General features: G+C 54.7%; 1 protein-coding gene across 11 annotated transcripts in view; it reads right to left on the bottom strand.

Moving 5' to 3' along the window:
- Nucleotides 1-23,752, bottom strand: part of ZFHX3 (zinc finger homeobox 3) — a 385,515-nt gene that overhangs the window by 106,295 nt on the left and 255,468 nt on the right. For 6 of the 11 annotated variants that reach the window (XM_038147757.1, XM_038147761.1, XM_038147758.1 and 3 more), the window contains one exon: nucleotides 17,098-17,472. The exons of 1 other annotated variant lie outside the window; for it this stretch is intronic. The gene's annotated coding sequence lies outside the window, so the exon portion shown is untranslated. Of the gene's footprint in view, nucleotides 1-15,011; nucleotides 16,806-17,097; nucleotides 17,717-23,752 lie in introns of those variants that run through there. 4 more of the 11 variants (XM_038147756.1, XM_038147768.1, XM_038147765.1 and 1 more) reach the window with 3 other exon arrangements.

Genomic DNA, 23,752 nt, shown 5'->3' with positions numbered 1-23,752 from the left:
TCAGACATGCACCAAACTTTCTTTTTTTAATTAAAGGTCTATTGAAACATGTGCTTGTCAAAATAGCAAATTACAGCCTTCTCCAATTTGTGAAAATAAATTAGGGAACACTGTCTGAATGCCAGCCTTGGTAGAGAGCACAAAAATCCCAAACTTAGATTTCCTGCAAGTCGAGAGACATTTGAATTAGAGGTATTAGACTGTAAGCCATTAATATTCCTCCTCATTCATTAAGTTCACACACAGAACACTAAATATTTCAGGATGCAAAGGAGAAACACACGGGCCAGCGGCCGAGTCACCTCTGTCTCTGACAGCTGAGAGAAATCATCACTGACCCACCAGAAAGAGCTCTGGCTGATCCCAATCCGAAAGGCAAACCCGGGTGGGCATGGAGATGCTGCTAATGGATGGTTCCACCCTGACGCAGCCGTTCCCGCTGAGTGCAGGGCAGCATTTATGACAGAAGTCACCCCGGGCGATGCCCTGCTCCACAGAGAGCTCTGGGCAGCAGCTCCAGCCCTGGCCAACAGAAATGGGTGGGAAAACAAGCTGAACCCCTGAGCCATCACATTCTCCAGCTAAAAGGAGTGAGGAATTACCCTCCATCCACAAAGTTTCACAAACCCTTTACCCAGCCTTGGACTGTGGGACTCTTGGGAGGGCTGGGAGGGCACAAAAGGCCCCAAGGAAACCCCGAAAACTAATCTGGAAACAGTAGAAAATATCTGGTAGCCAGTAGAAAAGTCTTGTTCCAACCTGCCTTTGCCTTGGGCATCAGCAGGTGTGAACAGGAGTCAAGAATCCCAATATAGTAAGGACTGAGTCACTTTTTAGCAGCGTCTTTTCTGAGGATCTGGTCCCCACAGGATTTCCCTCAGCTCTCCTAACCAGGGGAGGCAACCTGCACAGCTGCTCCCCTTTAGCTGCCCATCACTGCCAGAGCTGAACCAGGAGCTACCAGAAATCTAAAGACATCGTTCGGGCTGTTCAGCTGCTCAGATGTTTCCTCCATGAAAAAGCTTTCAGTGTAAATATATCCTGCTGCAGCTCAGCATCTCCACTCCATTACAGATCACGAGACTCAGCGATTCCCTGCCAAAACAGCAGACTTGGAATAGTTACAGTTTTTAATGTACAGTCTATACGATAACTTCACAACATCAGGGAAAATGCAGCTCGGTGCAGCCCGCAAGGAAGTGGCCAGATAAAGAACTTCATTGCTGGAGGATGCAGCTTTTAGATATAAGCATGTTCCAGGACAGTCTGGAAGAGCTGTCTCAGACCAGTCCCAGCTACAAATTCCTGCAAGGTATTTCTGGAAAGTGGATCTGCCTCACAGCAGGCACTGCTGGATGCCAGGCAGAAGAGACATCAGAGCGCTCTGCACAAGTTTAGGATAGAAAAATGGTAACACTATAGACCCATCTTCTACCTGGCAGCAGTTTTATATGACAAGAACCTTCACTTCACTGGATTTAATGAAATTAATGGCTTTTTAAATCCCTTCACCACAGTATTGCTGTCACCACCTCCAAGACCTTGGTCCTCTGCTCCAGCTACAAACCACTCTGGATGGGAATTCCCAGAAACATCCCTACTGCCAGCCCTGTAAATCCAGACAGGCGTGCATTTTCTCCCAGTAAAAGCCTGGACCCAAGGGGCCAACAGAAACCCCCCAGCTGAGCACCCCTCTCCACACAGGGACCCCCAAACCTCGCATCTCACTATGCTCAGGAGGCCTGGGCTGGGACCCAAGGGGCAGAGTAGAAAGGGGAGAGTGGCTGCTGCTTCTCTTTATTTAAAAGGTGCTGCTGGAGGTAGAAACACATGAAAGTCCATGTAGGACAAGGGAAGGAATTATCCCTCCCATTGATTTTCGCTCTGGGGTATTAGAAAGAACACAGCATTTATCTGGAGATTTCTTCCCAAAGCTAGCTATGGACTTTCAAACGTAAATGAGACTTGAAAGGGGCTTATCTGGCAAGAATCCACTGAAACTTCACAGGGGAGGGGGTGTGGGAGGGAAACAGGGGGGCCAGGGGAGCCTGGCGGGGGCTCTCTGATCCATGGCTCTCTGGCTCCCACCCCAAGCCAGCAGCCAAGGGGCAGAGCCCGGGGCAGGCAGCAGGGAAGGAGCGCAGGCAGCGGGGTTCCCTGCATCCACAGCTTCCAGCCAGCATCCCCTCTTCAGCGGGAGCACAATCCCAACGGCATCGGGACCCCTGGCACTGCCTGCCCCATGGGAGGCAGAGGGCTGGGGCAGCCCCTGGCTGGGCACAGCCCAGGGACCCAGGCTCACTGCCCCTCCCAGCTGGCTCCATCCTCCAGCAGCCAGGGCTGTGCCCAGGAGCTGCAGGAGCCCTACCTGAGCAATCCCAAATTCTGCAGCATTCCCAAAAGGCACCCGCCTCAGGGCCACCCCCGGCGCAAAGCCCCTGCCCCAGTCAGGCACTGGAAAAACCTCGGCAGCCTGGTCTCCCGTCGCTGGCTTTCCCAGGTAGCTGGGAGGGTGTAATTGGTGAGGCAGGAGATTAGAAATATCGGCAGCCTCTAAGTAAGACTTTAATTTACTGGCAGATCAATAGCGCTAGGGTTATATTGGCAAAGTGTCTACAACTCTATTGACTCACGCAATTCCTCTTATCAATTTATCAGAAATCTGGAAGCCAGAAGATATTGTTTGAAGAAAAAAGGCAGCAGGAGTTTGAACACTTAGCATGGGCTGCCCAATCAGGCACTCAGCACTAAGCGTTTTACAGCAGATGTATCAGCCGCAAAGGAGGCCAATATGATATGATTAAGAGCTAACTTGCTTCCTCACATGCCACACAGCCTTTTTAAGCTGCTTCTCACCTCAGACCTTTGCACTGAGACAGTCACTGTAACAGACACGTCCCACCAGCCAAAAACGGAACTAGAAAAATCCCTATTTCAGTCTGCAAGATCCTAAATTCAACCCCCTCCTGCCTGGACCCTACCCAGGCTCACCTGGGTTTCCTATAAAGTCTCAGCTTTATGGAGTTAAAAAACCCACTACAGCATCAGGAATCTGTTCAGAAAGATCGCAGAAAAATCTCCATTTCTGTACTTCCTCAGAAAAATTCAGCATGGCAGCAGAGAAGGTCTGCAGCGCCACATCCCTTTGCCTCGCAGGGCATGAAATGGAAAAACAAGAGTAGGGAAAAAACACATCTCCCAGGTCTAAAAATCCAACGACGACAAACACTGCCACGTATGGGAAGCCTTTCTTCACCTCAGAGGGGCGTTAGAACAGGAAAACAAAATAAAATACTCCAAAGCCCCCCTCTTCCATTAGTCCTCAGATGACTAGGAAACACGCAGCAATCTGGGCTCTGGGACCAGGAATGTCTCTTGACCAGTGAGCTGCCACTCCTGGCAACGTCCCTTGACAGGACGGGGAGCCCCATGCTAACGGGTCCATCTTCCAGCTGGATGCAGCACTGCACAAGTTACCACTCCAGCCCAGCCTCACTCCTCCACCTCCTGCCACGGGGCACCAAGGCTCCAAAAACGACCAAGTATCAACCCAGGGGCAAAGAGTCCCTGGTTTCCAGGTGGAACTTGCCAGTCCCTGGCCTCAGGCTGGAGGCTGTCACCCCTGCTACTGAGAAGCCACAGCCCTGCCTTCCAGGGGGAAAACAAAGATTTAAAAACCAAACAGAAGTTCTGATGCAATAACTGTGAAAAAGCCTTGGCTGGAGGGCAGAAGGAGGCAGGGTGGGACCAGCACAGCTGCCTGGGCTCCTGGCATGGCTGCGGGGAAGGCCAGAACCACAGCCCGGGCTCCAGCACGGCCCCTGGAGCAGCTCCTGCGCAGGGGTGCCCTGGCTGCCCACCCCACCTGCCCCAGAGCACCGCAGGTAATCCCTCCAGCCTGTGCCTTGGGCAGCTCTGGCAGACCAAACACCTGTGGGGCCCACAGAAAATCAGATGGAATGAAAGATTAAAATGAGTCAAATCCTTGAGCCCAAACAAGGACACAAAGATACCATTCTTGGGAGGGGAAGAAATGCCTGCCCTCCCCACTATCAAAGCAAAAAACCAACACCCAGCTGGTGCTGAAGGCCAGCAATTCCCACTCCATCTGCCATGTCCAGATCACCAGAGCCACCCTTGGAGCCTCTCCTCTGGTAGGAATCATCTATCCCACGGCATTTAAGGGGCTCAATCCCAACATTAGAAAGCAAACACTTGGCATCTCCGGGACATACGGAGCTGGCTTGGCTCTGCTCATCCACAAAGCAAGTACCAGAGCCAGAGAGCAAACATTCTGTGGGCACCCAGAGCATCCAGGGACAGCGACCTCAACCCCTCAGACACCTTTGTCCTGAGGTCCACCAGGGTCTGCAGCCAATTCATGCAACTGGGCCTGAACTCCCCTAGGGGCAGCCGGCACAGCTGAGACCACCGAAATGGGGAGAATAAAGACCTTTTGCTTAAGCTCCAGGAAGCAAAGAGAAAAAACACTAATTAACTCAGCAGCAAGTTGTTGGTATTTGCATACAAATGCAGCCACAAATCACGACAAACAAGGCAGGACAAGGCAGGCCCGTTAGAACACAGGGATCCAGCCCAGCTCCGGTGGGTCACCAGCTGCTCCGGGGGACACAGGGAGCCAGCCCTTATCTCCACCAACACTCCTACCACCAGCAGCAACACCAGCCACGGGGATAAGGTTTCCTTCCACAGAAAACAAAGGAATGGGATGAACTCTTCAATCCCAGTCAAGAGTGAAGGAAGAGCTGCTGGAGAACGGCCGAAGTGGAAGCTCCTCTCTCGGGCAGCTGTGCTGCTCCTCGCCCTGGATGGGGGCAGAGCAGGCGTCCCACCCCGGCAGCCGTGAGGGACGGACAGACCCGCATCACAAACAACAAATCACACCTGATGGAGCAAACGAACGTGCCCAAAAGCCTGAAACAAATGACCTGAGCAGAACAAAATCCAGCTACTGCAGCAGTGCAACAAGTTTAGCCTTCCAAAAGCCACGAGAGCAGGAGGCTTTATCACACGTTTCACCTGATCGTGCCTCCTTGCTCTGGAGATTTCTCCTCCTTGCCCGGCAGAGGCTGCAGGTGTGCTTGGCAGCGAGCCTCCCAGATCACTGATGGACTCAGAGCTCCCTTCCTTTACACACTTTGCATTTGCCTAATGAGTCACTTATTATTGCTGAGGGCCCAGTATTACACAAAATTTACTATTTTTCCTCTCGCAAAAAGACAAAACCTGCAATTCCACTGTTTGGGGTTTTGCTTAATTATGTGTTCCTTCCCCCCAGTCCCCTCAGCTGGGATCTCAGGATTTAAAAGAAAACTCCAGCACCTACCAGTTCACATCAAGGCGTAACAAAAAGAAAAGAAATCTGATTTCTAATTTTAACTAGGAAACTCTCTCTGGCAAGATCCCAAGAACCCTTCCACGGTGACTTTTATCAACGGCAGGTTTCTCATGACTGCAGCTCCCAGCACAGAGCATGGGCTCAGGCCAAGCAGCACAGCCTGGTGCTGCCGTGGGGCACGGGGAGCCCCCGTGGGGCACGGGAGGAGGCACAGCTTCCAGAGGCACTCACAAGCAGCAGCTCTGTATCTGCAGCATGACACATCCCAACAGCAGCCAGGCCCCAGCCAGCAGGCAGGAGCCACGGAGCAGCTTCCCACCACAACACACAACTGGACCTGCACTGAAATGAAGGATCATTACAGCAGAAATATTCTACACGAGGTTTTTTTTACTCCTAAATGCAAAGTTACAGAACAGACATTATTGAAGAAATCACAGCAGCTCTAGCAGCTATTCCCATGCTCAGGTCCTGCAGCATCCAATTTAGAAACCATCCTTCTGGCTTTTGAGTGTGTTTGCAGGAGAAATCACTTCTGCTTGTCCTCACCTGGGAGCCAGTTAAGATCACATTTTCACTCTGGGGTATGATATTTTGCTTTACTAATGACTTTACAGAGAATAAACCATTAAGGCATCATCAGTCTGTGGAAACAATCAGAATCTGGAGGTTCAGCACAGGAAGCACTCTGTAACGACCAGGAAAAGGGGCATCTATACAAAGATGTTCCCAACAGAGCCCCCACTGCGCTGGTGCCTGAGTGTGGAGGGGCAGACAGACCTCAGCGCAGAGTCTAAACACTCCTGAAGCTCACAGAGAACACTACACTCACACAGCTGAGACCCAGGAGCACATCCAGACCCAGCAGAACCCACAGCAGGGCAGGGCACAGCGTGTGCCCAGCCACCCTCCCCTCTGCCAGGGGCCGGCACAGCCTCTGCCACCAGTTATGTCCCAGAACCCTGCAAAGTAGGAAAGACACAAACGAGACTCCTGGGACATGAGATTAGGCCACTGCCTAAATAAACCCAAAACCTGTTTCAAAAATTGCAGCAAATATTTGGTTTGGAGCTACAAAGAGCGCTGGACAGTGGAGGAGGGAACTACCCTGGGAGGAGAAGGAGCTACCTGGGGCAGGTATGGACCCCTCAGAGAACAGGAGCCAGATCCTCCAGGAAAACACTGGCCAGTGCTGCTGCAGAGGCACGGGGTGGGGGGGAGCAAACAGATTGTTTGTTTATTTAAGCAGGTGGAACTACAACCAGAAGCCACCCAGGCTGCCAGCTCCAGGTGCTGGCTTCGCAGGAGCGCAGCGGGGCACGGAGCCCGCGGCAGCGGCTGGAGCAGGGCCAGGGCAGAGCCCAGAGCCCAGAGCCCAGGCACCCGGCCCTGCTGCCAGCAGCCCCAGCTGCTCACCCACAGCACCGCCCTGCGACCCCCACCCAGCTCCCCACGCCAGAGCTCCCAAAGGAGCAGGATGCTCCGAAGGAGCCAGGGCCCCGCGGGACCAGCTCGTCCTTCGTGGCAGAAGGAGCTCATCCTTCAGCTAAACCTAAGCCCCAGGCACAGCTCGGTTTCCTTAGGTGAAAGGGCCGCACAGGGATCCTCTAAGTTTAACCACACTGCACTCCTGAAAGGGTCAAACAGTAATACAGTAAAGATGATTGAAAGCAGTGCCCTCCTCCCAAGCACCCTACACCAAATGCACATTTAGGTCCCAGCCCCACACTGGGACCAAGCTTTAGGCTGGGGCAGCAGCAGAGTGAGCCCTCCTCTGGGAACAGCCCTTGTTCCTGCCTGCCTGGTCCCCTCTGCTCCAGCAAAGCCATTCCAACCTGTATCGCATAATGATTTCAAATTAAGGGGAAGCTGACAAAAAAACAACCAAAAATATTTTGAGGAAGCTTTTTTCCCTCCATCCTTTAGCAGTTTTTCTAACCCGGGTCCCTTCCCTAAAATACTTCCCCATGCCACTGCCCCAAAGCTCTGTGTCAGCAAAAGGAAACAGCATCCAGGGCAAGGCTGGCCTTGGCAGCAGCATCAGTGCCACACACAGATAGGACACCAGCCCCTGCGGCCTCTCCAGGCCCTGCCTCAGCACCACTGAGCCCTCACCGTGATTTACTGGCCAAGAGTCCCTACACGCAGGTAAAGAGGAGGAATTCAGTGCAGGCATGCAAACACGGCAGTGTGAACCTGCTCGTGTGAACAGGACGTTCCTGTTTAGGTTTGAAATCCAAGTTGCTTTGGTACAGCTCATAACTGTTTCCAATTCAATTAAGCCAAACTAAAATAAACCCTCCTTGAACTGAAAATAATGTCCATGGGGCATTCTAATGTGCAAGTAAAGCCTTTGAAAAAATAATAATAAATCAATGCAAACTTTTCTAAGCAGGAAGAGTGCTGGTAAGCAGAAGGTATTTGTTCTGAAAACCTCTGAAACAGTCAGAATGAGAAGCCAAGCACAGTTTTCACCAGACACTTCTCAGAGCCCAACTGCACTGTTTACCTAAGACAGTTAAAAGGGTATCAGCAGCGTGAAATGCAGTCAGCTTCAAAGTCACAGTCTCGAGTCCTAAACATGCCACAGCAACCTCATTTTAGGCAAACACAGGCTCTATTTTTGTTAAGTGTTTCTCTTCCTCTGCTGTGCAAGAGGCTCAAACAAGGAAGAAGGAACTTTAAAATACAAAACCAACCAAACAAAAAAACTTTCACACTCAAGACACCATGAGAACATTAAAGAACAACTCCTCTGTCCTTTCTCACCACAGTACTCACTGTAGCTATTTCTACTGAAAGAAGCTTTATTTTACCATTTTCTTCCCCTTTTGTAAAAGACCTGCACACTAAGACTCTCAGTCCTTTTATTTCCAGTCACCAGGGAGTCAGCAGCCATCTCTGGGGCTCAGAACTGCCCCAGCCTCCTCACAGTGACCGGGACCACAGGGCTGACTTCAGCTCCCCATCCCCTCTGTGCTGGCCACGGGCAGCCAAGGGCATCGCTTGGAACTGTTCACACCCAGGTAATGCCATTAATCGAGACAGCTGGGTCTGAACACAAGCAAATTCAAGCAGCAGTTGAGAAATCATCCTGTCCTACTCCACAGTCCAGCAAGGCCTTCAACAAGACACAGACACAGCTTTTAATATCCCAAATATCTGCACAGGGGAAAACTGTGACCAAAATACTCCTCCCCTCCGCTCCTGGCACGCTATGCTTCAATGGCAGCTGGAGCTTTTTTGGTTTCTCCACATTTTTTTTTTAGTTTTAAAATGCAGAAGACACACTGAGCACCACCAACAGTAAATATCCATGTCTGTGCCCGACACCTCCCCACTCATTTCTCCAGCAGCAGAGAACTCCAGATCTCCAGAGGACAGCCAGCGCTCCTTGAGGAATCTCACTGACCACTGCTACTTCATAGGCTTCACACCCAGAAGCAAGAAGGGACTAAGAAAAAGACTGTGGGGGGGATAAAAACCAGAATCCTGACATCCAGCTCCTGCCTAGAGTAAGCAGTCATCCACACAGCCAGTGGCTACTTGGACTCAAGGAAGGAAACCTCCATTCCCAAGAGAGCATCCCATCATGCCACAGACACAAAGGGATGCTTAGAGGAGGAACCTGGCTAGAAAAGTGGCTGGATGGACACTTCCAGTTGCACTGCTAAGAGCTGGAGGACCTTGCAGGGGGCTTCTGGCAAGCAGGTCTGCAGCCCCAGGCACAGCTGGGAGGTTTCAAGAGATGAGGAATCAGTCATGCTGCTCCTCCTGTGAGGCTGACCCCAGCCACTGCCGTGCAGGACAGAGCTCAACCCTCCTCCTCCTCTTGCACGGGCTCCAAGCAATCCCCCAGGCACTCCCAGAGCTTGGCTCTGCTGTTCACACATCTGCAGCTCCAGGTGAAACTGCTGCAAGCCTGCCATGAAGGCAGCTTTTCACGCAGGGCTGCGCTGGCACCAGACCCACCACCTGGGTAATTTCCAGCATCTCGCGCAAACCTCCGGGACTTGCACATCACCCAAAATAAAGAGGAAACAATGGAGAGGCTGGTTAAAATAAAGCAAGCGAGGAAATAAGAAAATCTGTGGCAGCTCCTTCAGACAGGCACTGCTACTCGCCAAGTAACTGCTCTGTGAAACAGCAGAGGGGCACATGGTGCTGACCACCCTCCCCAGGGCTGGCACCCCACGCCAGCACGCAGCTCACGACACGCTCCGCAGGCAGCAAAGGGCACGGGCTGGCAGCAGTGCCCAGCTCACCACCTGCTCTCCCCTGCCAGCCACGAGGTACTGCCACAAAACCCACCCTGCCAGCCCTCCCCCGGCTCCAGCCTGCAGCGGGGCAGTGTGTGCTTCCTGTCCACCGTCCTCACTCCGTGACCAGTAACAACCAACCCAGCCGCTGCCTCCTCCAGCTGTGCTGCAGGCCCAGCGCCATGCCCACCGGGGCTCAGAACGTACACCAGCCTACACCCTCACCTCTGCCTCCACTTAGACTTGGACTCTGTAGGACTACACACCCTAGCCAACATGACCAGTCCTCCACCCCAGTGCTCTGTGCCCCAGAAAGCAGCAACACCAGGAGGGATGAGATGGTGTCTCAAAACAAGGACCGACCAGGTCCATTTCTCCAGCACCACAGCACAGGCCTCCAGCACGACGCCCTGCTGGGAGGTGCTGAGCTGCTCTGGACAATGCCTCTGCTCCACAGCTACCCCCAGCGCAGCAGGTACTCCCATTTAAAATTTAAGGATGCAACAATGCTCTGGGGATTTAAAACATGTTGTGATTTTTCACAGTTAACCTCCACTTACAGTCCCTGCATAGGAACTACGCATCATCCCATTTCATCCTCCAGCTGAGGCAAACACTTGGTGCCTTGCCCAAAGTCAGCGTCAGAGCTGAAACGGATCTTTTGACTTCCAAACAAGCTCACGGTGCTAAGCTGCTTTTAACTGTCTCTATGGAAGATGAAAAACAGCAAGAAGAAAGGAACTGGGGAAGGAAGTATGTAAGACTAAAAGAGACAAAATTAACAGGAGAAAATTAAAGAGGAGAAATTTAGGCTTTGACATCTGAAGTAGCTGTGTAGGAGCACATGTCTGGGTGCTGCAGACCCAGCCCCCAGGAGAAAGGCCAGAGCACCCGTTCCTCACAGTCAGACGCGAAGGCGCTGACTGCAGCACCCTGGGGACATGGCGAGCCCTGCCAGCCCCTGGGTCCCACTGGGCGCCTCCCTCGCCACTGTCCTGGGCACCTGCTGTCCCCAGCCCCAGCAGCACCGGGGAGGTGTCCCTGCTGCTGGCCTGCTCCTCCACGTAGCCGAGTATGAATGACAGCGGGCCTGCACCGTGCTGGCGGCCGGGGTGCCTCACTTCCACACCAACAAAGCAGAAGGTTAATTTGAACCTCACAGCCCTGCTGCTGCGCGCTTGTGCCTCCTCCTCGCCCTCCCTCCCCGCTCTCCTTTCTGTGCAAAGCCTGACATCTACAGTTCTGTCTGGCACAGTCAGGGGCTGCGGTGGGAACCGCGCAAGGACACGGGGACATGGTGGCCGGCCGCCCTGCGCTCCCCGGCCTTCGCTCAGCCACATGCCACAGCACAAAGCAGCCTCAGCCCCACCAGGGGACACGCGCCAGGAGCGAAGGCCGCCCGGCAGCACCAGTCCAGCGGCCACGAGCACACCGCTGCAGCTCCGCCGAGAGCAGCTCCCGCGCCGGCACTGACACCCAGCCCTGTCCAACGCTGCACACCCCGGAACCGCCGCCCGGAGCATCGCCTCTGCAGCCATCGTGCGGGAGCCTCCTGCACGGCAGAGCCCCTGCTCTGCTTTCGAGGTGTCCACGGGGCTGGGCACCAGCCTCTGCAACACCAGAGGTACAGCAGAAATGCACAAGCTGCTGTGCACAGCCTGAATCCACAATACCTCCACACTGCAGGAGCAGGGCTGGTTTGCAGACTCTGCAGCTCTCAAACGCCAAGTAGCTCCGTGCACTTCCCCTGCTCAGTCTCCTGAACCAACCTTCGGGCCTGCCGACATGTTTTTGCACCACATGGTACCTCAGCAAACACACCTTGGGCAGGAAGCCCCAGATTCTGCATCATCTCAAGCAACACGCACCTGACCGCACTCGTCAGCCCAATCGACCTGCACCTGATGGCAGCTCAGCCAGCTGTGCCTCCGCACCCTCCTCACCTCCCCTTCCTCACTCAACTCCATTGTAACAAGAAGACCAAAACCCTCTGAGCCCACCAGCAGACGCCACGGTCACTGAGGAAAGCCAGCCTGAGCCAGCGGGATGAAGCACACCATCGCCATGTTACCAGCAGCCACCCTGTCTGCGCGCCGAGCTCCGCAGCGAGCGCCGCTCTGTTCGCGCCAGGCAGCCGGTGGCAGCGTGGAAGGAGGGTCAAAGCCCCTGCTACCCAACTAACCCAACCAGACATTCTGGAGCCAGGCTGCCACCAGCCAGGAAAGCGCAGCTGGGGGCCCAAGGTGAGCCCAAGGCAGAACACAGGGTACGCTGCTGTTGGGATCTGAGGATTTGTGAATGGCTCCCATCTTCCCTGGGCAGGGACCCGATGCTTCAGCAGGCACGCTTGGGCCACATAAACAAACACTAAGAGCTAACACGTTACAGGCCCTGCAGTCTCCACTTTCCCAGACTCCATGGCAGGTGGAGAACAGGAGAAAACCTATTAGCAGAGCTGCCAAGCACACTGTCTGCTCCAGCATTACTGCCAAGCCAAGGAACCTGCACGGCTCAGCCCTCACCAGATTTAATACCTGAAAGCCTGGCTACCACAGGGCCAGCATCCTCACGTTCAACAGCAACATGCACCACGCAGTTCAGAACACTGTGAAATGTTTGTTTTCCAGGGGGAAAAAAGAAAAATACTGCTGGTCCTCTTTGCCTTTTCATAGCGAGAGGCATGTTTGGCACTTGTGACATAATGAAATTACAATCAACAGCCAAGTGTCTCTCCCAGCAGCAAACTCAAGGGCAAAGCCGGGTGGCCGCAGCCTGCCAGCAGCACCCGCTATCATCGCACTGTCCCTCCACCTCAGCAGCGCCTGGAACACGGTGGCAGCCACCACTAGCTGCGGCCTGTGTTGAGCTCCCTTCCTGACATCCCCAACCAAAAAATAATTTTGCGTGGGGCCAAACTGGGGCTGCGCTCACAGCCACCTCTGGCACACGCACAATCCACCTGGCGCTCGCAGCCCCGCGCACAGCCAGCGTTGCTGTGGCGACAAGCACCCACCTCCCGCACCGACAGATGGACACGTCTGTCCGGCACAGCCAGCAAGGAAGCGCTGGAAGCTCTGGCTTCTTGCCGGCGCAGCGAGACCTCAGCAAGACCCATAGCATCTCCGAGGGGAACGAGGAACGCAGGGGTGGCCGGGGCCGGTGGGATCCCCAAGCCAGCAGCAGGACCACTGCCGGCAGCGAGGGAAGCCCGACTCATCCACCCTGTTGTGTTGTTTGGGGTTTTTTTTATTTTTTTAAACTAGCTGGAATTTATCTATTTCTCCAATCCCTGCCTACACACAAACCCAACCTCGGGAGCAAATAAAAATGCCTGACTCGCAGATCAGAGACAAAGCAGAAGGCGAGCGGGTGGCCTGCTCCCGCTGCCCTCACCTCACCCCTCGGCGCGAGGCGGTTATATTTAGGTACCGCCACGGTCTGCGGTGCCGCGGCCCCCTCGGGCACGGCGCAGAATGCAGATTTTCCAGACAACAGACCACAACAGCTCCGTCAAAACCATTAGAGGCTGCGGCGCCCAGGCCTGCGCACAGATGTTTTGATTCCCACTCTCCTGCCACGACAGCCCTCGACAGCCCCATCGCTGCCGCCATGCGCTGGACACCCGGCCTGAATTTTGGCTGTCGAGCAGGGAGGGAGGAGACAAGAGCAGCCCTGCTCCCCGGAGAGGAGCTCCTCTCTCTGGTCTCCCCCTGCATATCCCCAGGGATGGACAGCCTTCCCCGGGGCTCCCAGTCGGTGTGGGGAACGACCCACCCTGAAGGAACTGGAGCAGCGCAGCAGGGACAGCCCCCACAGGCACCTGCTGTGGCCCCGGGGCCTCTCCCCGGCTGAAGCCCCCACAGCCATCAGTTGCAGGAGCCTGCCAGCAGCACAGGGGTCCGGCACGTGCTGGGCCAGAGGGACCTGTCGTGACCCGGCTTTGTTCACAGCCCACTTCTCCTGCCAGCCGGACGCACCCACGGCTACACGGCCCCCAACGCAAAGGCGCACAAAGGCCAAACCTTGGCCGCGCGCTGATGGAGCGATGCAGGAGCTGAGAAATGCTCGGCCTCTCCCGAGCCTGTCCCTCCAGAATCGATCTCTGCAGCGCAAACACACCTCCGGCCCCGGCAGGGCCGGCGCCAGCACCCACAGAAGATGGTTGCCGAAATTCTCCCACCGCAGACGAGAAAGCAACGCTGGCAGGGAAACGCTCCCACGAGGGATCGAGCCCCCGCAGAACAAAACACGGCATGTGAATAAAGTTGATGTAAAAGCCCACTAGTCCTTTCTCTGCTTCTCCACGTAACATTTTTTTTAGTATTATTACGGCTATCACTGTTATTTTGGACAGCGGAAGGAGGTGTTAACAGGGAGGCTGACGCAGCCAGCTGTGCGTCCATCAGTCTGGGATTCAGCGATTCCTGCTGAAGCCTTTCAACCACTGGCCAGGCCCAGAGCAAATCTGCCGCTCCTGGCCTCTGGCACGACACCGACAGCAACCGGGGCGGGGGTCAACGCAGAGGGATGAAAGAGGGACACACGCCTCTGCCTTTGTCAGAGCAGCCACCGCTGGGCCCCGGTGTGACAGCGGCCACGACAAGGCCAGGCGATGGTGCCAGGCACACGGGGCCGCCCGCACCGCCTTGGCCTGCCAAGCAGCACCTTGGCTCGGTCCTGCGGGAACAAAAGGCAGCGGCAGGCTGGGAGGGAGGGTCCGGAGGCTCGGCAGCTAAGGACCAGTGCTGCTGCGGCCGGCACCGCTGCGCGACAGAGGGGCCTGAGCCAACTTCCTGCTGCCCTCTGTTCACAAAATGACCGCGTTAGAAAGAAAAGAGGAGGCGAAAAAAATACAAATACAGCAAAGCAACTTCTGGGGCCAGATGCAGAGTTTCGCTCCCCTCTAATGTGCCTTTTCTTTGCTTTTGTTCCAGTGGAAGACAGCCCGCGGAGCAGGAGCGGGCAGGAGGCGGCTCAGGCGGCGGCACAGGGGAGAGCCCTCGGCCGGCGGCGGAGCAGGAGCCTGGCGAGCCCTGGGCCTGGCCGCAGGGCCGGCGCTTCGTGGCGGTGGGGAGCCCAGCGTGAGCCTGCTCTCGGGGCCCCGGGACGCCCCGCTCTCCCCCGCCCGGCTGCTCCCCGGCCTCCGCTGCTGCGGCAGCCGAAAAGCCACGCTCCGGCTTCGCTCAGCGCCGGACCAGACAGTGCTCCCTAATGAGGGAGCATTACAATCAGCTTGTAATGCTGAATTTTTAATGCTGCCGAGGGCTCTGTTACATAATAAAGGGGGAAACGGGAGCAGAGGGTGGCCGGTGGGGCGGCCCGATCCCCCCGGCCATGCAGGCGGTGGCCCCGGCGCCCTGGGCACCCCTCGCACCCCCTGACCCGCCGCTTACCGCCAGCGCCGCAGGACAGGGCGCGCTCGACGCCCATCGGAGCTCCTGCCCTGCCGGGAGGGTTGCACAAACTTTCCTCAAGTGCGTGGAGGGGTGATGCCAAAACGCTGGCTCCGCACTCTGCCGCGGCTCGGCCGGGAAATGATTTAAAAGCAAAGTTCACGAGCATGTTAACGGCATGCTCTCGTATGTCCCCGCACACACGGGCTGCGCCGCGCCGCTCAGTAATACCCTAAGACTGTAAATCTATAACCACTGCAATGATTTAGTGATTAAAAACATGATAACATATTGTGTAACTGCAAACCACAGAATCCCTGCCAACTCTCCTCCGAGATACAGGAACAAAAATACAGAAAATGTGTTGCTCGCAGCGGTCTTCCTAAACTCGATGGAAAGATTTTAATAATAATGCAAAAAAACCCAAAAAAACAAACCCCAAAAACAAAAACCCAACCCAGACATTAGAAAAGGCTGGATATAAAGCAAGGGTAGAAAAAAAAAAAATTAAAAGATGGAATTTTAAATACAGATCTTGCTCTAACAAATTACAATCTAAACATGCCTCGCTTTTTTCTCTTTTTAAGTTTGTCGTAACTGGAATAACTGGTCTTGTGTGATGTCTTGCATATTCAAAGTGCTTTGTAATAGGATACGGAGACCAAACCTTATTTGCCTAAACTCAATGGGTTTTATTTTTTCCCCTCTCTCCCCCCCATTTCTTTTCCTTTTATTTTCCCTCCTCCCCCCCCTCTCCCCTAACAGGGGGAGGGTGCAGGAGGGGGAGGCAAAAGGAAGCGAGGGCTTTAAGCTGTAAGGAAAATACCTGAAAGGGGAAGCTGCAATCCGTAATACAGCGAGGAAAGCCAAATATTATACATATATTTTTAAAGGCAGCTATGGGAGTTTTGGCCTCTAAGCAGCCAACTTGACCCCATTTTCTCTATTCTCTTATTTCCTCCGTTGCAGGATTCCTGCACCTTCAGTTGTATTCGAACTCAATGTGACCCTAAGGAGGGAGTCACCGAGTCTCCAGAAAATTGCTCCATATTAAACAGGAGCAAGAAGAGGAGAAAGACAGCCGGCGCAGAGGGGACACGGTTGCGTTAGAGTCCAGGACATACCGAGAGCAGCCCCAAGCATAGCGGGAGAAAGAAACAGACCTTGCTCGGAACCAATTTTTGTTTGTTTGTTTTAAAAAGAGGGGGCGGGGGGGGAGGGGGGGGGGAGGGCGAGAGGAACTGAATAATTAAAAAAAAAAAAAAAAAGAAGACAAAGACACAAACGCAACCGAAATTATAAATAATTCACAGTCCGAATCCCGCGTGTGCGTGGCACCCACGCACGCCGTGCACAGCCAGGGCACATACACACACACGCTCCCCTCGGAGGGTGCGAGCGGCAGCGGGAACCCGAGCGCGGCGGGTCCCGGCGGGGACCGACAGGGACCCGCGTTCCGCCTAGCGCGATGAGCGCCGGGCGACGCAGCCCCGAGTCATTAACCCCGGCCCCGAGCGGGCTCGGCCTGCGGTGCCGCCCGCCCCCGCCGCGCTCCCGCACCGAGCCGCCCGCGGGGAACGAGAATCGCCGTTCCTCTGCGCGGCCAGGCCGTGCGGGCCGCGGGGCGCGGGGCTCCGCGGGGCCGGGCCCGCCGCCGCCGGGGCAGTTTTCGGCACTTTCTTCGCCCCTTTGTTTTCCGGCGCGTCCCCGGCGCGGAGCGGCCGCGGCCCGGCGGGGTCCCGGGGGGCGCGGGCTCCGGCGAGGCCGGGCCCCCGCCGCCGGCCCCGCGGCGCACAAAGCGGCCGGGCGGGCGCCGCGCTCGCTGCGCGCCCCGCGGCCATGGCCGGCGGGCGGGGCGGGGGGGTCCGCGGGCGCGTAGCGGCCCCCGCGGCGCCGGCACCTGCGCGTCCCCGGCGGCGGCGGCGGGGCTCCGGGACGGCGAGCGGCACAAAGTTTGCTGGGGGATCCGGGGCGGTGGGTGGGAGCGGACGGGAGGGGGGGCCGGACCAGCCCCATGCAAAGCAGCCCGGGCGCCCCGAGCAGGAGGAGCCCGAGCGGGGGACAGGGCAGAAAAGTTGCCACTTACGCGGTCGCTGCTCCGGCGGCGGCGGCGCTTTTAATCCCGGGCGGCGGCGCGGGGGCTACAGATCCCATGCAGGCTGCGGCGGCTGCGGCGGCAGGAGCGCGGGGCTCCGCGGAGGGGCCCGGGGCAGCAGCAGCGGGAGCCGGGGGCAGCAGCCGGAGCCGAGCGGGAGCCGCCGCCGCCGCCGCCGCTGCCCAGCAGCAGCATCGTTGTCGGGGAGTTTGCAGCCCCCCGGAGAGAGGGGGCCGCGGGCGGCGGCAGCAGCAGCGGCGGCGGCGGGTCGGGGCGGAGCGGCGGGCGCGGAGCGGAGCGGGCGGCGGGCGCGGAGCGGGCGGCGGGGCTGGCGGTCGCCGGAGCAGGAAGCGCCCGGACTCAGATCTGATGATTGGGAAGAAAAAAAACTCTTTGGATCTTTATTCTGCTAATTAGTTTCCTGCAAAAAATGGCTGATTAGTGCAGTGCGCATGTGCCTCATTACCCAGGCACGACGGGAAGGGCTAATTAGCCACCTTCTGGATCAATAAGATTCAGCCCAGGCGGCGGGGGAGGGAGCGAGCGCGCAGGAGCGGGCGGGGGGGAGCGCGGCGGCGGCGGCGCCGCACCGAAACTTGGGGCAAGCGGCCGGCCCCCAGCCCGCGGCGGGGGGGCCCGGCCCGGCCCCGCTCCGCGCCCCGCCGCGCTGCCCCGCGCAGCGCCCTGCCCGCGCCGAGCCGAGCCGAGCCGGGCCGGGCAGGGCGGGGGGCGCGGGGCCGGCCGGCCGCTCCGCTCCGCGGTGGCGGGACCTCCGCGGGGCCACCTGCCCCCGCGCCCCGGGCGGGGCCGCGCCGCCCCGCGCAGGGCAGAGCCGGGGCGGGCCGACCCCCGCCGCCGCCGCCGCCGAAGTTTCCCCGGGAGCCGCCGGGAAAGTTGCGTCCGGCAGCGATCGCAACTTTGCGCGCCGGCCCCGCCGCCGCCGCCCGCAGCATCCCCGCAGCATCCCCGCGGCGCGGCCCGGCCCCGTTCAAACTTGGCGGCCGCCGCTCCGAGCGGGCCGGCGGATCAATGCGGCCGCGGCCAGCCGCGCTGGGAGCCGGGCTACAGGTTTCACCAGCCATCGCTGGCAACAGCTTTGTCATTTTCTAAAAATAAGAAGCTAAAAGTTATTGTAGAAGAAGGGGCTTTTTTTGTCCCCCGCACAATGTGCCTTTTGTGAGTTTAATGCCATTCTGGGGCTCTCTATGGCCCCGGACAATGGGGAACTCCAGGAGGCGGCTGTGCCTCTGCCTTTTTTCTTTCTTGCTTTCTCTTTTCTTCCCCCCACCCCCCTCCTCTTTTTTCCCCCTTTTTTCTTTTTCTTTTTTTTTTTTTTTTTTTTTTTTTTTTTCTTTTTTTTTTTTTTTAGGAGAGGATGCAACATTCCTCCAGTCCCACCAGAACCTCTGCTTTGATTAAATAAGTATTTCTCTAGCCTAACGGTAACGTTTTTCACTTTCTGCTTGGTTCCATGTCCGATTATTATTTAAAATTTTTATTTCCAGGAGCTTGTCCCTCCCCATTCCAGCCCTAGCGAGAAATGTAGATGATTGCTGGGAACGTGGGATTTGAATTTTAGGAGGAGGTGAACCAGTAAAGAACCTCTATCCAGGCTTCAGGAATATGTTTTTTTTTTTTTTTCATGGTTCTATAAGAGGCTATTTTTATTATTAGCAGAAATGCATCTACATTAAATCATGTCTTGAAAATCTAAAGAAGCTCTTTTTTTTTTTTGCTTTTCTTTTTTGCCTTTTTTTAAACCTTTTTTTCTTTTTTTTTTTTAATTTTCATAATAAATAATCATCTTCACGGTTTGTTTCATAGCTCTGAACGAGGAATGCAGTTGCGGTCAGTTTTTCCATTTGGGAGAACCTTAATGTAGATGTATTTTATACTGCAAGGTAATAAACTGCATGTTTGTTAGTACCTATTATAATGAAATGTCTTGAGCTTTCCCTGTTTCTTACCGTGGGGGTTGACATTTGGAATTCTGGCCAGTCCCTTTGAGCGGGATGGGGGTGAAGGAAGGGGACGGGTGGTCAGGAATGGGACTGTGCTGTTGATGCATTGCTGGAGTGTCTGGCGTTGGGGAGAAACTCGCAGTCTAAAGCCTCGGGGTTCGGTAGGTGCCACGGTTCTGGGGCTGTTGTACCTGCAGCCCCGGTGTGCCCGGTGACCCAGGCGTGCTGCGTGTGAGTCCTGCTGCTCGGATTGACTCCAGAGGGGGACCACTTTGCGTTTAAAAGCTGCCCTTAAAAAATCTGTCGCTCCCTGCTTGATACGTGTCTGGTTTTATGGAAAAACAATTGATAATGTACTCATCTTTTAAAAAAAAAAAAACAAACAAAAAAAACCCTGTCCCCCCTAAAAAACCTCACCAAAACAAAACCACCCCCCAACCCCTAAAGAAAACCAATCCCAAGCAAAAAAAAAAAAAAAAAAAAAAAAAAAAAAAAAAAAAAATCAAAATAAACAAACAAAAAAAACACCAAACCAAAAATCAAGCAAGCCCCAAACCATGGAGCCCTGTGGGAATCAGAATTTTTTGGGGCTGCTTGGTACGCTGCCTGGGAAGGTGCATGTGATTTGTAGCTGTTCTTGCTGAATGTGAACCAAACGTGGGCTGAGGAAGAAGTTGAGGTGAGAATAAAGTAACCCTTGTCTTCAGCACTTGGGATAACTTAGAAAAGAGCCTCTTCTCCCCTGAGGCTGTGGATCTGGTGGCCCAGGCTGCGGGTGCTGCCTGTGGCCACGCTTTTTGCAGAGCAAAGCAAAAGGAAATGCGTGGGGAAGTTGGGGAGCAAAGGAGTGCCTGTGGATGCTCCAGAAACAGGCACCTCCACGGGGCCGAGTGCGAGCGCGGGCTGGAGCCGTGCACGTTGTCTCTGCGCCTGCATCGTGGATTCGAGCTGTGCGCCGCTGTCCTCTAATTTCCCATGACAACATATGGATCCCATAAAGGCAAACATGCCGAAGTGCATCTGTCTGGGTAGTTAACACAAACCAAACATCCCCCGCTCGAGATCCCGCTGCTCCTCTGGCCGCGCTGCGCGGAGCCCTCCTGCCACAGCCCCTCGGAGCTGCTCGTCTTTCTTCTCCGCCGCGCTCCCGGGACGAGCCCGAGTGCCCCGGGAGGGAGCAGGGCGGCAGGCGCCGGGGCAGAGCAGCGGAGGGGTTAAGCGGGGAGAGGGGCGTGCGCCCCGCGGCCCCCCACCCTCCCGGGAGCTGGTCCAGCCCGAGCAGGCTCTGCCCTGGGGTCAAGTCCTAGGACATCTCTCCCTCCCCTCCTGGCAAGGCAGGAGCTCAGGCTGGGAAGGGAAACGGCAGATGAGCAGAGGGCAGAGGTTTGCCCCTCGTCCTGGACACAGACGTCTGGAGGCCGGGGAAAGAGAGAGTTCCCAGCTTTCCAGGTTGCAAAAAGAGGTGATGAGGGGAGGCTGTGTGTGAAAAGAAGGGAAGGAACAAGTGACGGCTGCAGGACCAGCGGATAAACCACTACGCAAACACCGAAACACAGCCAAGGAATTAAGGGATAATTCGTACAGAAATCGTTAGGTATGATTACATGTATGTGCACGTGTGTCTCCTCTAAAAAATTTACCTTCCGTAAGATTGCTTTGTTCTAGGCAAAAAGACAATCTGGTTGCTAAAATATAAAAAGGGGCTTCCCTTACTTTAATTAGAAATTTTGATACAGCCTCATCTGCAATTGTGTGGGTGCCTCTTGTTTCTATATGTGTATCTCTGCGTACGCATAGATGGGATTTTGGGTTCAAATAGCTTTTAATGTGCTTAGCAGAAAGAAGCTCTTAGTATCAGATCTGCAGGGAAAATAAGACTGATTTTTCCCATAGGAAACTTGCTAAAGACACAGCTGAATTATTAGATTAACCCGTTTTTTTGTCTCATGGCATATCTGATGTATTTGCGCAAAGATTTGTATCATTTCATTTCCATGTTATTTTGAACAGACGGAACGAATAGCGGCGCTTTCAAGGGAAGTTATTATTTGCAGAAATGTATACAAATCGAGAGGAACAACTTTGAAGCAAAATGTTTTTCCAAGGCAGTGAATATGGCTTTTTGGACAGGACTCTCAGCAAGAACCGTTGTTATCTTTAACATGTAAAATGGGGGTGAGCAGCTCTGGTTCCCTGGATTCTGCAGCGAGATCAGGTCTTCCCCCGGAGACATGACCTGGCTGCCAGGGGCTCAGGAGGCAGGGGTGGGCCAGATTTGCATAGGTCCGTGGTGAAAGCACTGGACTGAGCTGAATTTTTAGGGATCCACCAGCAGATCCCATTGCTCGCCACCCAGCACGGGGGGACTGGGCCAAGGCTCTGCGGCGCTGGAGGCTGACGGGGCACAAGGGGCTGCTAAAAAAAAGTTCCAGGCTGTCTTTTAAAATTCAGGCTTTAAAAATTATTGTTGGGAGGGGGGAGATTCAGCTTAGAAAAAGTCTCCAAAATATCATCCACTTCCATGCTGTGTGCTTCTTGGAAATGTGTCTGAAGAATCAGAACAAAGCATGGAAGGCCAGAGTCCTTGAAGGAGCTCCAAATGATAAAGTCTGCCATTCATTTTAAACACTGCGTGCATTGTGGAAACACAGGTCAATTTGAAGGCATTTGTCAGATTTCCAGTTCCCTCTGCTCCTTTGCAATGGAAATTTGCAATCAAATCCCTGTGCTGGAGTTAGGATGTCTGCCTTGATCAGTTTGTATGACTCTATGCCCAAAGCACTGGCCAGGTAAGCTAGCTTTTCCTTTGGAAAGTTTGTTTGTGAGGAGTTGAGCAGGAGAAGGGGGGAAGGTTGAGGGGAGCTGAGCTGGAGCAGATGTGTTTGTTCTGGGGCTGGAAGGGGGAAAGGGCAGGCAGTCGGCAGCGATGGATTGCACGGGGCTGGCTGAGCCGCAGAAGCCAGTTGATACCATTTAGAGACGCCCAGCAAGAAGCATGGAAAGGGATATTCCAGCAGCAGCACGGTCATTGTTGGGATGCAAAAACGCAGCACGGCTGGAGAGCCACACTGCTGAGCAATTTCAGCCAGATAGCAGGGATTTCTTCTGGAGTCATGTTTGCCTCAGTTCCTGGGGGGGCTGCTGCCCTTATTCCTGAGACATGGGGCGCTGGAGGGGAGAGGCTGTTCCTCTAGAAGAAATGCTGTAGGATTTGGGGAGGTTTGGGCTGAGGGGGATGTTCAAAGGAACATTTTTTCTTTTGTCTCCAATCTATTTCTGGGGCTTTACCTGATTATTAAAAGGCATCGTGCTCCAGGCAGTGGGAGTGACAGGACCTCTGTGGGCTATTCCAGCTGTCCCCAAACCTGGCAAGGCTGCTGCAGCCAGGCTGAGTGAACACCCCTCAGTCAGACAGCAGGTTTGTAACATGCATTTGCTTGTTTTGCAGGCCGTAACACGAGGGGATGTGTTTGCCATGGAAATAAACACTTGGAATACATCTATATGTTTCTTGGCTTTTTTGAGAGAAATGAAGAAAAAAGTCTTGGCATTTAATTAGGAGTCACTAACCTGATAAATATTGAACATCATTTCTTTGTGAGCGGCTCCATGTGCTCAGAGTACTCTATGGATGTATTCCACAATTGCACTTATTTAATGCCTCTATCACCTCGTGCCTATTGTATTTATGTTGTCATCAATGTCAGATTTTAATTAAACAATTAAATCACTGTCACGGTAATTTCCCTAGAAAACTATTTTAAATGAAAAATCCCACAATAAATGTTTGGGAACCATCTTAAAGGGATAAAAGAGGAAAATAAGTTACAGAATAAAATTACAGTTCTCCCAGAATTGGGGGAAAAAAACCCCCATATTTTCAGCATTGAGAAGAATGCTGGACTACAGGGTGGTTTCCACAGGATTCAGAGTGTCAGCAGGGAGACCAAGACACCTCGGCTTGTCTGGGGGCTGGTCTGGGTCTGTCAGGTGCAGTGGCTGCACAGGGACCCTGGCCCAGGGCTGGCAGTTCCTGTGCTCACCCCCCTGCTGGGGCCAGCAGCAGTGACAGCAACGCAACCCTCTCGTCTCTGCGCCAGCCAGGTACCCAGCGCTCCTTGGAAAACAGTCCATCAGCCTCCTTTCCCTCCGACTTATTTCAGAATTAAGCTGGAGATTTGCAGGAAAGTCTGCATTGAATTATTCACCAAGTTAAGCACCAGCACCAGCTGCACTTACTATATAGTAACCACGTCCTCCACCCCAGCGTTGTAAGCAGTGAGAAATCGCATCTGACATAGCATCTTTGCTGCACTTAATCAAACAGTTCATCGTTATCTCTTTGTAAATATCTGCTCTTATTCCTCTAAAACCTGTACTTCTTTGCACGGAAAAATCACAAACACGAGATGCAAAATTCATCAGACAAGATATCTGCAGGAATCACGCTCCCAGCCGCACGCCACGATATTACCTGTATTTAACATAAGCACATCTGACATTTGCGGCGGCGCGAGCGGCGCGTATTGGAATTGGGGGCCCGGGCTGCGACTGCAGCGCCACGTCCCCCGCAGCCATCCCCAGCCACCCCGGCCAACAATGCTTTCATTTGTGCCCCGGGAGGGCCGTGCCGAGCCGAGCCGGCTGCGCGGGGGCTGGGGGCTCGCCGTGCCCCCCTTCCCCAG

This window comes from Motacilla alba, chromosome 11 (assembly GCF_015832195.1).
Source record: "Motacilla alba alba isolate MOTALB_02 chromosome 11, Motacilla_alba_V1.0_pri, whole genome shotgun sequence".
NCBI lineage: Eukaryota > Metazoa > Chordata > Aves > Passeriformes > Motacillidae > Motacilla > Motacilla alba.
The sequence above is the reverse complement of the archived record's forward strand: the minus strand, read 5'-3'. Positions and strand labels throughout refer to the sequence as shown.